Raw genomic sequence first — 15307 nt, 5'->3', positions numbered from 1 at the left:
TCTTGAATCTCATCGTTCTCCTCCTCATAAAGAAAGACTCAACACCTCTCACCTTCCAAGCCTAATGGACTTAATTAATTGGACTTTGAAATAGCGATGACCAGATCTGCAATGATAGATTTTGGCTCATTCCCAGTGCTCACAACTGCATTCCCAGAAGAGAAACATTCACAAACAAGGACCAAATCACAGCTCCTGCAAGTGGGCGAACCTTAGGAAAGCACTGCTCAGCTGTGTTTTTTTAGTTCACAGGTAGACAGCTCAGGTTCTCAGTGCAGAACAGGCACACCAATGAAAGCAGTGCATTATTTACCCAGCGTGCGACCAATGCAACCATTCTGGATATAGGGCAGCATAGTTCAAAGTCAAGTTTTGATTTGTTTCTTGTGCTGCGAGTCGTTGGCTGGCAGTGGCCCAGCACTGCTCAGGCTGCTGACAGAACTGTCTAGCAGGGCTGTGAGCTGTGCTGCAGCTTGTCACTCCTGTAATTGAGCCACGCTGTGGGCAGCAAACACCCACTGCACTCACCAGGCCCCCAGGGCTCGGCCTTTCTCCTGAATCACAGCACGGTGATGTGTCACCTCCTCTTCCCATCCCGCTTACTGAGGGCAGCAGCTCCCAGCACCCCACCAACCCCGTGCTGAGGCTGCAGGAGGAGCCGTGCAGCTGCAGCTCTGCCCACTGACACTGTCCGTCTGTCCTTCCAGGGGTGGGAAAGGGGTTCAGTGGCACCTGGGGATACAAAAGTGGAAGAGCTCTCATTAACAGGGAGGTTAAAGAAGCCGGGATATACATCGAAGTGAGGAAAAACGGGTTCAGCAGACATCACATTTCATCTTTATTCCTTTTTCTGTCAATCCATTTCTTATTGCCTGGTAAATTTTCTTTCAGGGGACCTCGGTTCAGCAATTCAGAACTGCTTCAATCCCCCGGCTGAGCGCGACCTCGCAGGCAGGTTGTTTAATATTCAGGGTCAGAATTCCAATGGCCTCAGTGCCTCAGCTCAGCTTCAGTTGTTTCTGCAAAGCTATAAAAGTTCACAGGGAAAAAAAAAAACAACCATGCAACCGCCCCAACCTACACTCAGTTTGCAGTTTTACCATTGGTGGGGGCTCATAGAAGGGCTGACCACTTTTGCATAAGGACTTGAGAGCAGATTTCCACACAAACAAAGAGGAACCACGCTTTGCAAATGTGTCTCGGCAGAGCAGATTCCTGCAGAATGGAGTTGATACCTGCACTAACCCTAAGTGGCTCCTGCACTGCATCTCCCCCTCTTTATTGAGGTCTCCCAGCACATCACAACCCATTTGTCTTTAACCACATGATCACAAACAGAGCGTTTCTCCATTTCAGCTGCCACAAACAGATGCTCCATGCTTCAGAACAAAGGATCTGGGCGATGGTTGAGCGCTTCTTCTCCGTGTGCGTAGCCCCTTCTAACTGTATGCAGCAGAGAAAACACAAGAACTTATTTAGAGTGGGCAAAGTATGTGGTTAAGATTCACTGCCGGAGCACTGGGAAAAAGCAGCACGGAGAAGCACTGTGAAAAAGGAGACCTGAAGCACTGATAACTTTTACCAGAATATTTTCTCTCCACACCAGAAACAATCTTTTCCAGTACATATTCTTCTCTCTACTGATATTTTTCCAAATTCCTATTCCTGTAGTGCTCACAAACAGGGCAGAAGAGCTCTAGAAGTGCTGCCAGCTCAAAGTCATGCCTCCCCAGCCCCCCAGCTGCACTGCTCCCTATTTGCAACCTATCCCCCCATGCTAGGTATATTTTCATTAGATACCCAACCTCTGGTTCTGATTAAATAACTTGTATAATTAGATTGAGACATCTGCTCATCCCTGGGGGAAAAAATCCTTTTCAGCACTGGACCAAGTCTGATTTGGTTAATTACCTTTGCAGTTCTGTATTAATGCAGTTTTTTGATGGCAAGATGCTATGGTATCAGGCTTATTCCTCCTGGCTTTCACAGCACTACAGTGAGACAGTTCAGGGATTAGGAACCAGGCACCAAGCCCAGGATTTCCCTCCTCTCTTCACTCATCTCAACACTCTTCTGTTTTTTGCTGATTAAAATATTTGGCTTTACTCGCCTGTTGAATACAGTTTCCAGGCTCTCTGAGGTGCAAGGATAACAGACTCCCAGTGACTGCCACAGAGCAACACATCCTGGGATGCTTTGGAGTAATCACATTTCTTAGGGCTCTTTGGCGATGCAAATATTTATCAGTGAGCAAATCATAGGATGGCTTGGGTAGGAAGGATCCCAAAAGACCACCTCCTTCCAAATGCATTGCTGTTGGCACTGCTGGCTCCTCGCTTCAGCCCTCAGAGATGCAGCATCCACACACAGACTGGCAAAGAGCCATGGGCACGAAGGAGAGGAACACGGCGACCTGCTCAGCCCTGCCCACACTGCTCCTTTCCTTTGGTGACTGCAGGTGGCAGCTCTTGCAGCCAGCTGTGTGCTGAGCTCCAGCTGTGTGCCACGTTCCAGCTGTGCAATGAGCTCCAGCTGCAGTGCAGGCAGAGGCTGTCTGTCAGACAAGCATCACCAAAGCTGCATAAAAAGGATGAAGAAGTGGAGATTTGCGTGAAGGCTTGGAAAAATGCACTTGGAGAAGTGGGTGGCAGCAGCCCAGTGGGTGCCAGCCCTGGGGGGTCTGCAGAGCTGTGGGCAGACGCTGCTCCAAGTGCAGGTGGGTGCTGCACACAGCTCCAGCAGCCCAGTGCCCGCAGCTCCAGGGCATTTCAGCAGGCTGCTCTGGCCCCAGTGCTGCTGGCAATGGTGAGAACCCAATCAGGAGCAAACTGAATGTTATGCAATCGGGCATTTTTCTATCAACAGATGGAAACACCTAAGAAGATGTAAATCGGCTGTTTGATAATCAGGCCATAACACAAGGAGAGTCTGAGGTTTCCCAGGGAAACTTCTACTCTCAGAGGCACGTACTTGCTGTTTATGTGACATGCCAGCCTGTCTCAGGGCTGTCTGAGGAGCTCTCCTGGGCAGCCAGAAGGCGCCTTCACATAAAATCGTCCCGGCTCTTCTCAAAGCAAAAATATATTCAGTGCAGGATATAATTGTAACACAAATCTGTGAGTTTTATTTTTAAAAAAGTGCTAGAAAGGATGGGGAGGAAAAGCAGAGGGCAGAAGAGCAGACAGATGCCCACAGGAGCTGTGTCCGGCACTGGGCTGTCAGCAGCACTGCGCTCCCAGCAATGCCGCCTCTCAGTTCTGCACTGCTCTGACAGGTTGCAGAGATTTCCCGTGGCAGAAGTGATGTTTGTTATTCAATAGCTGTTAGGGTGTTTTGTTTGTTTTATTTTCTTCCCGCAGCTTCGTCCAGTTTGTTTGTTTGAAATTCATGGAAGCCTTCGACAGCCGCGGCGTTGTGCGGCAGATAAGGGAAACGTTTCACAGAGGGCCACCTCCTGGTGTTTGGGGAAGCAGAGATAATCAGTGCATCACCTCTGGGTGGCTTCTTCACGCTGCTCACAATTGCAGAGACCGCTGTCTTTTCATCCTACACCTCACTGAGGAATCTGTGGAGCTGTCCCTTGAGTGGATGTGTTGCTATAGCCTGGACCGACTTCATTTCCCAGGTCTATAGATTCTTTGATGGCAATACTAGATGACTTTCAGCGGTCCCTTCCAACTCAAATGATTCTATGAATTTCACCTGATTGCCATCAGCTGTGGTTTGTGCAACCAAGAGCACACAAACACCCAAAGTGGGGAAATGCTTCAAGCAGAGACCACTATAGAATCAGAGAATCACAAAATCACGGAGGTTGGAAAAGCCTTGTGAGATCTCCCACCCAAAACCCAACCCAACCCCACCATGCACACCGACCATGTCCCCAAGTGCCACATCCCCATGGTTTTGAACACCTGCAAGGACAGTGACCCACCACTCCCAAGGCAGCCCATGCATCACCTCTCTTTGGAGAAGAAATTTCTCCTAATATCCAACCTGACTTCCTAACATCCAACTGCTGATGCACCTGCACTGTATCCCTACCAGAAACTTCTCATTTTCAGTGGTGAATTCCCCAAAGTGGATCTAAGGAGGTGATGCTTCCTACTGCATGTGGCAGCAGATGGGTGCAGCAGCTCCCAGGCTTCAGCCCAGCCCTGAAACCAAAGTCCAGGTGCCAGAAGGATAAGACAACAGGAAGGTGTGATGCACCCCTGGCAGAAGGCGTACCAGCAGCCACACAAAGCTGGCATCTCACCAGGAGCAGTCGGTGGCTTTTCTTCAGTGAGCTTCTGTAAAGAGAAACGCTGGATCACGAGGAGCCAGTGGGAGGGGTGGGAGAAGACAAAATGTTGTGTCTCTCTGGCATCCCTTCTGTGCATGTTGCAGATGCCCAATTCCCAGATCTCCTGCAGGGCTCCTCCATCACAGCCCACCCAGCAAAGAGTGGCCCAAGCAAAGCTGGATCCAATTGCACAAAGCTGGATCATGGATCATAAAGACAGCTTTGCTTAGTTAATCCTCTGATTGATTTTAAGGCTTCGCAAAGACTCAAAGACTATTAAGAGATTTGTGTTGGCAATGCTTGGCACACGGGCACTGTTTCTGCTGTGGCTCACCCAATGCTTAATCAGTCGTGGCCTCAGCCCCTTCTAAGGACAGAGCAACCCCTGAAACCTTCATTTACATTACAAACCTCTCTCTAACCATTTGGTGAAACACCCTCTGGAAGAGCAATGCCCATGCATGAGCAAAGCCCCAGTGGGCTGCAGACCCCGAAGCCTGGCTGCCACGATCGTGGGACTGCCAGGACTTGGTCTGGGGTTCTCTTTGCTTTGCAGCATGGTGCCATGGTGCAACATGCTGCGCTGCCACACGTCCTCCAGTCTCACCAAACCCACTGCCCACGCGCTCGCCTTGCTGTGCTCTCCATTTGGCAGCAGCTCTGCGACGCATCCCCAGTTGCTCCCTGTCTCACTCCACAACCCCATCTCTGCTGGGACGGGATGCAATGTGCTGAGTGTGCAGACCTGGAGTGCTTGCTCTCGCTTTGACTGCAGCTGCTCATGTGCCTGCCTGTTTGCTGCAGCACCTGCCTCCTCATGTCCAGATTCAAACTGCAGATAATACAACCCTGCTAGCCTCCTGGGCAGGGTTGTGTGTGCTGGGAGAAACGCTGCCCTTGAACATTGGGTGTGAGTCTGTGGGATTCTTCAGATAGTTTCTGCTTCTGGCTTGTCTGGAAGAGGCTGAAGCCTGACCCTCAGCCCCAGCTTGCTGCTCTTTGCCAGCAACCATGCCCAGGTGACAGCCAGCAGGTGCGGCTGCTTTTCTCGTTGCCAGCATCCCGGATTATTTGCGTCAAACTAAACTATGGGCAGTTCTGTTTCCTCCTGTCAGTGGGGTGCTTTGCTACAGCAGATAGGAGCTTTCCACAGAGCTGGTTTTTAAGCAGCAGCCCAAATGTTTGTTTGGCTTTTCAGGCTTGGTCCAGGGCACTGGCAGCCTCCTGAGCTGAGCCCCGTGGACACCCCTAGGCAGAAAAGAGCTCTTCAGCACAGACTGTTGTTGGCACAGAGCAGTGCAGCCCCAGATGCCACCGATGAGGGTCAGGACGTGCTCAGCCTCCTCCCCAAGCTGGCAGCCAGGCTGCAAGCAGTGCTGTTGCTCAGTGAGATGCAACCTCCTGGATTTCCTCCCTGGGTTATGCCACAATGGCAGAGGTGGAAGCGTTGGACTGTGCCCAGTGCACACTGTGAGCAATGCAAAATGCGCTCTCGAGCGTTGCTGAACGGTTTGTTTCACTGCAGGCAGATACCAGGTGTTGCACAGAGCCCTCACGTCAGCAGCAGGGCAGGTTGCATACATGACACAGCTCTCAGGGTTGGGCTGCTGCTGCCAGCTGCATACAGGGCATCACAAGGTGGGATCGGGATGCTCAGTCCAGTCCTCAGGGCACGTGTGTGTGTGCAGAGCAGGAGACCCACCACAGACAGCACCCATGGAGCCAAATGAAAGAGAGGCTCGTGGGTTTATTGCAGCAGCTTGAAAGGGAATGAAAAACTCAGGGGAGGGCTCTTCACGTGCCAGAAGCCTTCAAATGGAAAGATCCCAAACCAACAAGAGCTGGTTGGAAAGCATCAAGCCCTTTACCTGGCTCTGCCACTGCTTTGTGTCCCCACTGTGGGGTTGAGGAGTGTCCCAGAGCTGTTCTTTCTGTCTGTGGGACCAGAAAAGCAGCCAGAGAGGATGGCATAGTGGGGGGGGGCAGCGAGCACAGGAAGCAACTTTACTACTCATTGGGATGACCAGGAAAGGGAGAAGCCTGCAACTATGAACCATTGAAGCAGATAGCACAGAGGAGTAATGAGCTTGAAGCCCATGAGAATCAGGCCTAACAGCAGTCAAGGAACAGGGGCTTCTTACAAATAAGCTGAGCCTAACGAGCCCAAACGACCCCTTCGACCCCTTCGTTCAAGACACTGATGGTGCCAAAGACAGAACTCGTTTCTATTCCTCAGCAGAGCTGACCCACGGGCACCCAGCAGAGGTGGGCAGTGGGATGTCATAAACCACTGCTTTCAGATCAGCGACCACAGCAGGACGGGGAGCTGCAGGAGCTGCCTCGTTTCTGCCTTTTTTAATAGGGTGAGAATTCTGAAGCTGTGAGACAGGAATGCAGGCAGAGACCTGGCAGCTCCGTGGTGCTCAGCTGAGCAAAGAAAGCTGTTAATAACCCGTAACCCCCAGAGGGAGGAAGGGAGGGAGGGCCGGTTCTGTTTTTGCTTAACCAGGGTCTCCTGCCATTCCTGCATTATAATATCAAAGACCTGTGTGCTGAGAACTAGATAGAAAAGCAGGAGCAGCCCCAAATGGACATGTGCCAAACCTGCGGATCTCAGTGGGGTTTGCTGCGGGAGGGCAGGATTGGAGACACAGTCTGGGGAAGCAAAGGCTCAGGGGACAGGATCAGTCTCTAATTATCGTGCAGTTAATGTGAACGAGCAGCTGGGTGAGGAGAGGGAGGGACAGCAGACACCAGATGAGAAGCACTGACCTGAAGCTAAGGAAGGAGAAGTTTACACCAGACACAGAAAAAATAGTCATAGCATAAAGAACTGGCATAAAGCAGAATCCTGCAGGGAGGAGCTGGAAAACTCAATTTCAGGATGCACTTACAAGGAAACCAGGTGCAGTGTGAGCAGGAGAGGTGCGATGGTGATGGCAGCAGAAGGACCTGGTGGTCTCACAGCCTTGTTGTTCCCAATGGCCCCAGGTGTGCAGTGCCTGGAGAATGGATGGGCAGCAGTAACCTACCAGCAGCACCACTGTCAGCAGGAACCATCTGGGCATTTAACATACTGTTATATCAAAAAGAAGAAAACGTGGTGGTCAGAAACACTCTAAAGGAATAGTGAGGGCCATTTCTACCAATATCTCTCTGGGAAAATGTACATGCACAAGCACAAGATGCTGCTATATTTTAATCTGAGTTCAGCAACTCCTGCTCCTACTCCAGAACTGAACACTTAATAAATGATGCTCAGCCATTCCATCCCATTAAGGACCCCAACAAGCACGTGTTTCAGATTCCAGCACCTTGAGGGGCAAACTGAAGCATCTCAGTTGCCTTCAGGTGCCACCAGGGCCAGCAGCTGCATGGGAGCACTGCAGATGGGCATTTTCTGTCAAAGCATTCTAAGGGAAAAGAATGGTTTTGACATGGGTGGGTTTTTTTTTTTTTTCAGATTGTCATTCTGAAGGATCAGAATTTTTCTAACAGTATTTTGACACTTCCAACCAAAATAATATCCGTTCTTTGGCACATGCATTGATCGCGTGGTAATTTTAATATTAGAGATTAATACAGATTAATTCCTTCTGTGTAATTAGACCGAACCTTGCTAAGACTTTGAGTACTGTCCTATGAATTGTCAGCCTGCCTGAGTATCTTCACACAGCTGAGAACTACAACTTGGCTGCACTTGCTGTGGTTCGAGCCAGAGAGAAAAACAGGTAACCAAACGGTAACGTAAACTTCAATGGAAAGGTAATTTTGCTCTGCTGGTTGACTAATGATTTTGGCTGAAAATGTACGTTCACCAAACTGCCCCTTTGTATTGTAATGAGTCAAATGCAATTTCCTATCATCAAACTTGTAGATGGCAGCCAAGAAAATCATGGCTAATTGAGGTGAATTATGACACTGAGTTTGTAGCTCTGCTGGATGGGGATTGTCTCTGTCCAGGTTACTCAGCCAAGCTGAAGTTTCAGTTCTGTATTTCAGATTCTAGCAAACAGGTTCTTTCCAATGAGAAACACCTGAAGGAATTTGGACCCAGCGTATCATCTTTATGAGACTAGAGCCCCTCGGTCCCAATAGGACCCATGAGGCAGATCTTCCACATTTAAGGAGAGAACCCACCAGCTTGTCCAAAACCATGGAAGCCCTGTTAATCCCCAGGTTACAGCACAGCTGTGGCAGATTGTAATGCCTCTTGTGGGAGATGAGCAGTGGTTGCAGCCACAGAGCCTGACAAAAGCCCTGCTAGCAATCAACCCCTTATCTCTGCACCTGACCTCATGCTTCGCTATGCCCTATCTCAGGTCAGGAAGAGGACTCTTGCCCTGGATGCCCAACTCCCCCTTTGAGTTTCAGGAACAAGCCTGTCCACAGCTGAGGAGCCCTCTGGTTTCTTCCCACCAAGAACTTGTTTGTTGCAGCCTCAGATGAATCCTTCCTACAACTGTGGTTAACCTCTTCCTATGGTTAGGCTCCTTATGATTCACCTATGCTAAACATTTTGCAATTAAACTCCCCCAGAGAGCAAAACAAGCCTTTATGAGAGCTGCAGAAGGCCTCTGTCTCTGGCTGAACCGGGTCGTCTGCTTTTGTTCCCATGGCTTTTTCATAACTGCTTTGCTAGTTCTCATCCTTGGGTTGCAAACTGGTGTGACCATAAGCTTTCATGAGATGGTCTGAAAATACAGAGAGAGAGTGCTGGTGGGGTCTTTCAGCCTGTTCCTTGAAACTAATCCTTTTTGATTGGTAGAAACACATTTTGATGAGACAACTAAACCCCTCCAGCAAAGCAAGTCCCTAAAATACAGCAAGGTACATATCTTAGGATGCTCCTAAACTCACAAATAGAAGCAATTTACAAAAAATAAAAGGGGATCATCACAGAGAGAAGAAACTGCATCACACAAACGGCTCCGAAAACAGATGCACAAAACCAAGGTCTAAATACTGGCATCATTGTGAAAGCCATTTTTGAGTTAAAAATATCATTGGCAATACCTAAGTATTGGTGAGATCTGTTAGGAATATTTTCCATGTTCAGAGAACGCTCACAGCTCAGCAACAATCCTTCAGCACTTCTGTATGAAGGCTTAAAAGCTTTTCTATAATTTCAAGGGGAAAAAAAAGAAAGGTTCAGCTCCAACTCCGAGCCAAAGTTTGCTGTGCAGTTAAAAAGTAAATGAACTTGTGGGTTTGACTCCTCTGTTTCCTTCTCACAGTGCCTTCTACACTCCGACAGCAGAGCACACAGCTTGAACACGGAGGCTTCATGTTTTATTAATGGTGTCCAATTCATTTCCTGTTTTCATGCTGATAACCTACCGAGGTAGAGGAAGGAATTCAGGTGGCAAGACCTCAGATCCATTTTTCTTCTACCCATGAACGGTTCTCAAGCGGGTATTTCACCAGCAAAATCTCCTCGCTGCATGTATTACTGCACTCCCTCCCCAGCAGAACCTGGGCTGCCTTCATTGCTGCGCCTTGAGAGCCTCTGTGCTCTCCTCAAGGTGAGAGCCTGGAGGTTCTGATCCGATCGACATTCACTTCTTATTTTCATTGCTGTCCTTTCTACATCACCAGCCTCATAATGCACCAAAATCCTACCCCAGCAGAAATCCCCCTGTCAAACCAAGCCTGCGTTAGCAATACCATTCCCTGTTTGTAGAAAAGCCAGTTCAAGACAAATCATTGCAGAGGTCGACCCAGTAGCTATTCAAAGAGATCTTACTTTTGTCCAAAACAGTGTTACCACTCTAATGAAATGGGGTGATTTTAAGAAGGCCAATGCTTTGTGCATTCTTTTCCAAGCAGAGCTCTTATGTCTCTTTCCAAGTGAGCTCTCCACGCTTACAGTACTCCATAAGACACAGCTACAGAAAACGGCAGTGCTGGGAGGGGTCTGCCCATGTGGGAGGTAAAATGCATTTAGGTGCTGAAGATAAGCAGTAATCCTGGCACCTGGGGAAGCTGGAGCTGGTGCAGTACCTGCCATATGTGCTACGGGTATTTGAAATGCAGACCTTGCTCGGGCACCTCCTGGGAAAGCAGACAGCTCTGCTTCAGCCCAGCAGCAGCTCTGAGCACCTCATTAGCTGCTTTCTTCCACAGCCATCAGGCAGGAAAGTTGACCACACTAACGAGCACCTTGTCCCAGAGCTGTGGCTCTCACGGGGAGCAGCAGAGCTGCAGCACCGCGTGGGTTCTGCCCAGCAGCAGCACTGCCACTGGGTGCAGCTCTGCCCTGTGCTACTTCACACCAGCCTTCACAAAGGCCTGGAGACACAATACAGAGGTGAGTCTGACAAAACACTCCTGCAAACACCCTAAAACTCCTTTCTGAAATGTAAGAAACAATGATGGTTCCCCCACGATTCCCACACTGGCCAAGGATGCCCGTCCTGCTCCAATGCTTCACCTTCCCTTTTTAAAGAAACACATTAACAACAATTACTCTCCTCCAGCTTCTTCTTCCTAGGAAAGCTTCCCCCTGAGCGAAGAGCAGTCCCCTGCACAGCACAGCCCTGCTCTGTGGTACAGGAGGGGCTGTGCCACCGAACTCTCAGGGTTTCTTTTAGGACTTTTTTTCTTTGAAAGATAACCAGCCCTGTGATGGGATCGGGAACCTCCTCTGCGCTGGCAGAAGATGTGCACGCCTGGAGGTGCGAGTGTGTGGTCTTTGGGTGTGGGGAGGAGGGAAGGGGGGGGTGACCTGAATGTTGGAGTTCAGAGCTGATTTTTTTTTTTTTTTTTTTGCTTTGCCTTCTCTTGCATTGGGAAACCCAAGCAGTTAAAGGAGTTCCCTTTCCTACCTGTGATGGAATAAAAGCGTTGCAGAGCTGAGCTGCCTCTCGGTGAGCAGAAGCACTGCGGGGCTGAGGCTGGAAGGGATCCTGGAAGGGAGCTCACATAGGACCACATCTTCTGCCTTCTGAGCCTCCATTCCACATCTTCAATGCCATCCTTGTGGTTCAGAGGAGAAGAAATGCCATTATTTTACAAATGGGAATGGAGATTCTCAGGTCAGCCAGGACATTTGCAGCTAGGGCACACAGGAATACCCGCATGCCATAACCTTAGTTCAGAAAGGAGAGAACTGGCCACCTCACACCCCCTCAACATATTCTACACAAACATTGAGCCACGTGTGCTGTAGGAGTCTCAGTGCCCAGCTTCCTCCTGTCTCAATGATTTAGCCCCGGTCTGGCAGGGAGACAGGACCACAGGACTCTGCAATTCTTCCCTTACAGACAATTTTTGTTTGACTTGTTGTTAATCTGTGGTGACAGAAACTCCACAGCCCCCCAGCAATCTGCTCCAGCAGTGACCTACCTCTACCATCAGAAGGATTTCCTATTTTTTCCCCTGACTCTCCAGGGCCCAGTTTAAGCCATTAGAAGAAGAGTGTGGGAGAATGGAGCTCCCTCTCCTCCTCGCTGCACCATTTTGCTTGTGTGGCAGCAGCTCTGCTGTAACCTATTTGTCTCCTCCAGACCAAATAAAACACAAACACACTTTTGTCAGCCCCTCTTTGCAAACTCTGCTTTCTAACTTTCTATTTAGACATTCATACTGTTCACTTCCAGACGTGCATCAGCTGGAGAACGTCTCTTGTGAATTCCACTTCAAGCTTTGCTGCTGTTCAGTAGCATGGAAGAATGACTGCACGTCTTCCAGTGACATGTTTGTACACCTTAACATGGTGTTGGACTGGTTTTGTATTAAAAAAAGAAAGAGAGCTTAGATTGCATTTTTAAGCATCAGAGTGTGACGCAATGCCAGGCACTAAAGTACCTACAGCCCTGTAGGTCTGATGGGGCACAAAAGAGAAGAGCCCATGTTCCCATCCCCACGCCCAGCACAATCTGTATTGCTGATAACATCAAGAAGCATGTGATCACATGGCCCAGCTGGCATTGCTGACGGATCCTAGCATCTGCTTTTTTTTTTCTTTTAAAGAAATAAGTCATCTAATGATCAGTGCCCCCATAGGGGCGTATGGCACCTTGCTTAAACACCCTGCAGGTCAGAAAAAATGTGAAGTCCTTTTTGGAATACTTCTTTAACTGTCAGTGCAATAATCAGAGCAAGAACATTTCTGACTGCAGGCAAAATAAGCAAATTTTAAACCATTGGGCACTTTTTATGGTCATTGGCAACTTTGAAAGCTGGCTGTCCTGATGCTGGAAGGATACAGGTGAAGCCAACTGCTTGGGATCACCCAGCTCTGCTGATGGGCACTGTCACAGGGTGGCATGTTATGTAAACGCTCCTGCTCTGCATTCTTGGCAGCAGACCACATGAAAATTCCCTTCAGATGTTGATGGGATTAAAAAAAAAAAAAAAAAAAAAAAATCATATGTATGAAAATCACCTTATCATTTACAATGCAAATCTTGGAAGGAAAGTTGGTAAATTAAGTTAGAGAATCGCCTAAATTAAGCTGGCATTCTATTCTAGTGCTTCAAACTCTGAAAACATTGCTGGCTGACAAAACAAGCCCTGGAATGATTAGCAAAAACCCTCCTTCAGAGGCAGCAGACGAGCAATCCCTTTGAACCTTCGCAGCACATCATAAACGCTCAGCAGACTTACAGTGTGGCAGTCCCAGTGCTATCAATTATTTACCCTTTTTCTGTTTACCTTCAGGCAGCAAGTAATTATTTTTAAATATTAATTTAGTTGTGTCATGTACAGTTTGTGGTTTAGCTCTGAGATCTGAGATGCAGAAAAGCAAACTGCATCTCAAATCACATTTAGCTGGTGACGCATTGATAGTCGGATCCCCACTCCAGCTACTCAGCAGCTGCACTCAACTTCTTCCATCATTAGAAACAAAACTCTGTTCATTGCAGGAATGTGAAAGCAATTTTCTTAATAGGAAAAGACACTTATTTTTTTTAGTCTAGAAGTCCCAGAAATTGGAAAATCTGAATAGGAGAATATATTGTTCTAAAAAGTTTCAGGGTTTATTCGGCTGATTTTTTTTTTTTTTTTTTTTTTTTGCTTCCTCTTTTTGTTTCTCTCAAAATTTTTCCCACAGTGTTTTATTCTCTCCATCTTCAGCTAATTTAAGCTGGGAAGAAGTCGGCTGTTGTTCCTGTAGCCCTGAGAGAAAGAGATCCTGGGGGACAGGAGCTGCCTTCCTGCACTGAAAACACCACGTCTTAGAACCTCAAAGGAGAAGATGGCTCTTGTCAGCTCACATGAATGTCTTTCCGCTGGAGATTTGTTCTTCATTTTTTAAAGTTCCTGCCAGGAAAACTAACACCCATTCTGATTCACTTGTACTGAGATACAGACACCTGCCTGCAGAGGTGGAAGCAATAGCAAGTTCAGGGCGAACTGCTGGCTCCAGTGAGAGCAGCAGGACTGGCATCTTCCTGAACCAAACCACTGCTGACTTTCAGCCTGCTGATGCTCAGGTTTTGTACTGTGGCACTTTGAGCTTTTCCTTAGCATAAGCTCTTAGAAAAAGTCTCGACTGCAGCTGTCTCTGTGACAGAAGCAAGAAGAAACAGAACCCCAACAGAGAAACTTGTGCATCTTTGCTGGTTATTGCTGGTTCCACTGGCATTACAGACCCTAGCTGGCCATTTCTCACCCTGCAAGGTTCTGCACGACTCCACCAACGCCAGCAGCTCATCCTTCTGACAAAGAACTCATAGCCACACTGTGAACTGTGATGCAGCACTGGAAGACAACATGAGCAGCATCACATGATTGCAGGATCCAGCTAAGGTACTGCACTGCCCCAGCCAAGGAATATCTGTAAAATGACCCAGTGAACAGCAGTGTTTCATAACGAGAAAAAACAACAGTGATATCTGATCAAATCGTATTCTTCCCGCCCCCCCCCCAAGCTTTGCCTCCTTAAGTCATTCCTCCCTGTCAATCCTGCCCCATTATTGCTGCTGCTACAACCTCGCTAATGTGCACTCATGTTTTCCAAGAGAAGGGCCATGTCACGCATCTTTTTTTAATCTAAGTAGGAAATTGCAACCTCTGCTTCACCTCCAGTTCACCTCCCACCTCCCCCACCACTGTAAATATGGATGGAAGGGCCAGAAGCAGCAGCTGAGATGATGCGTGGTGTGAAGGGAATGCCACCACGGAGATGAACTTCTTGTAGTCTGCAAGAAATCTGCTCCAGCTGAGTAGATCCCTTGGAAAGCCAGATGCCTTGCTTTCATTCTAATCCATAGTATTGTACATCATGCATTAGCTTAGAGATTTAAGATTAGCTGTATACAGGTGAAGTCTTCTGTGCTTTTTGTATTTTAAAACAAAATTTTCATTATAAAAGACTTTTATGGAACAGAAGCAATCAGAAGTCTCTCTCCTATTCCCATTCTGGTGTCCTACTTGACTCTAGGGTCAGACTTTGGTACATAGATGTACATATTCTGCAATCTGAAGCCATAAAGCTGCCTTGCTCCTGAAGTCTCATGGCACGTGCTTAATTCCAGCCCTAACATGAGAAGAAAGGACAACAGCATCTAAGAGGAGATCCAATAAAGTAAAAGACACAAACTGGAGAACCAAGTGGGCCTGTTGTCAGGCAGCAAACTCCTTAAACTTCTTCCTGATCTATAGGCCTTTTATTTGGTGTTAACAAACAACTCCGAGGCTGGAAATCACCTCTGCTTTGCTGGCTTGGCTCCCATTTACCTTGGTAGCAACAATGACCAAATGCTGCCTGGATAGATGCCAAGTTTCTCTTCACCTTGGCCAGCAGATTTAGATCACATCCTTTCTCGAAGTCATTTTATCCAAGGTGAATGGGGATAATGGCTGAAGAACCAACTCAAGTGTTAAGGGTAACGGCGGTGACTCCTCTCTTCCCATCAGGAGCCACGCAAGTAGGCAGAAGGCCACAGACCCCAGAGGTGAATCAGACCCTTCAAAAGTGCAAATGGAATACATAAAGACACACGGAGTCTATGTATATTCTACCCTACAGGGCCAATAATTTCTTTCTTTCTTTCTTTCTTTCTTTTTTCCAGG

The 15307-nt window shown here is 48.0% G+C and overlaps 1 long non-coding RNA gene across 1 annotated transcript in view; it reads right to left on the bottom strand.

The window, feature by feature from the left end:
* Positions 1 to 210: 210 nt before the first annotated feature.
* LOC149915134 (uncharacterized) overlaps positions 211 to 15307 on the bottom strand; it is a 35824-nt gene continuing 20727 nt past the window's right edge. Inside the window, exons 2-4 of the long non-coding RNA XR_016459716.1 lie at positions 11113 to 11263; positions 7180 to 7361; positions 211 to 732 (exon numbers count right to left, since the gene is read on the bottom strand). This is a non-coding gene — a long non-coding RNA (uncharacterized LOC149915134). The remainder of the gene's footprint in view (positions 733 to 7179; positions 7362 to 11112; positions 11264 to 15307) is intronic.

The sequence above is a fragment of the Phasianus colchicus genome, chromosome 24 (assembly GCF_987193195.1).
Source record: "Phasianus colchicus chromosome 24, bPhaCol1.hap1.1, whole genome shotgun sequence".
In the NCBI taxonomy this organism is placed as follows: Eukaryota; Metazoa; Chordata; class Aves; order Galliformes; family Phasianidae; genus Phasianus; species Phasianus colchicus.
The sequence above is the reverse complement of the archived record's forward strand: the minus strand, read 5'-3'. Positions and strand labels throughout refer to the sequence as shown.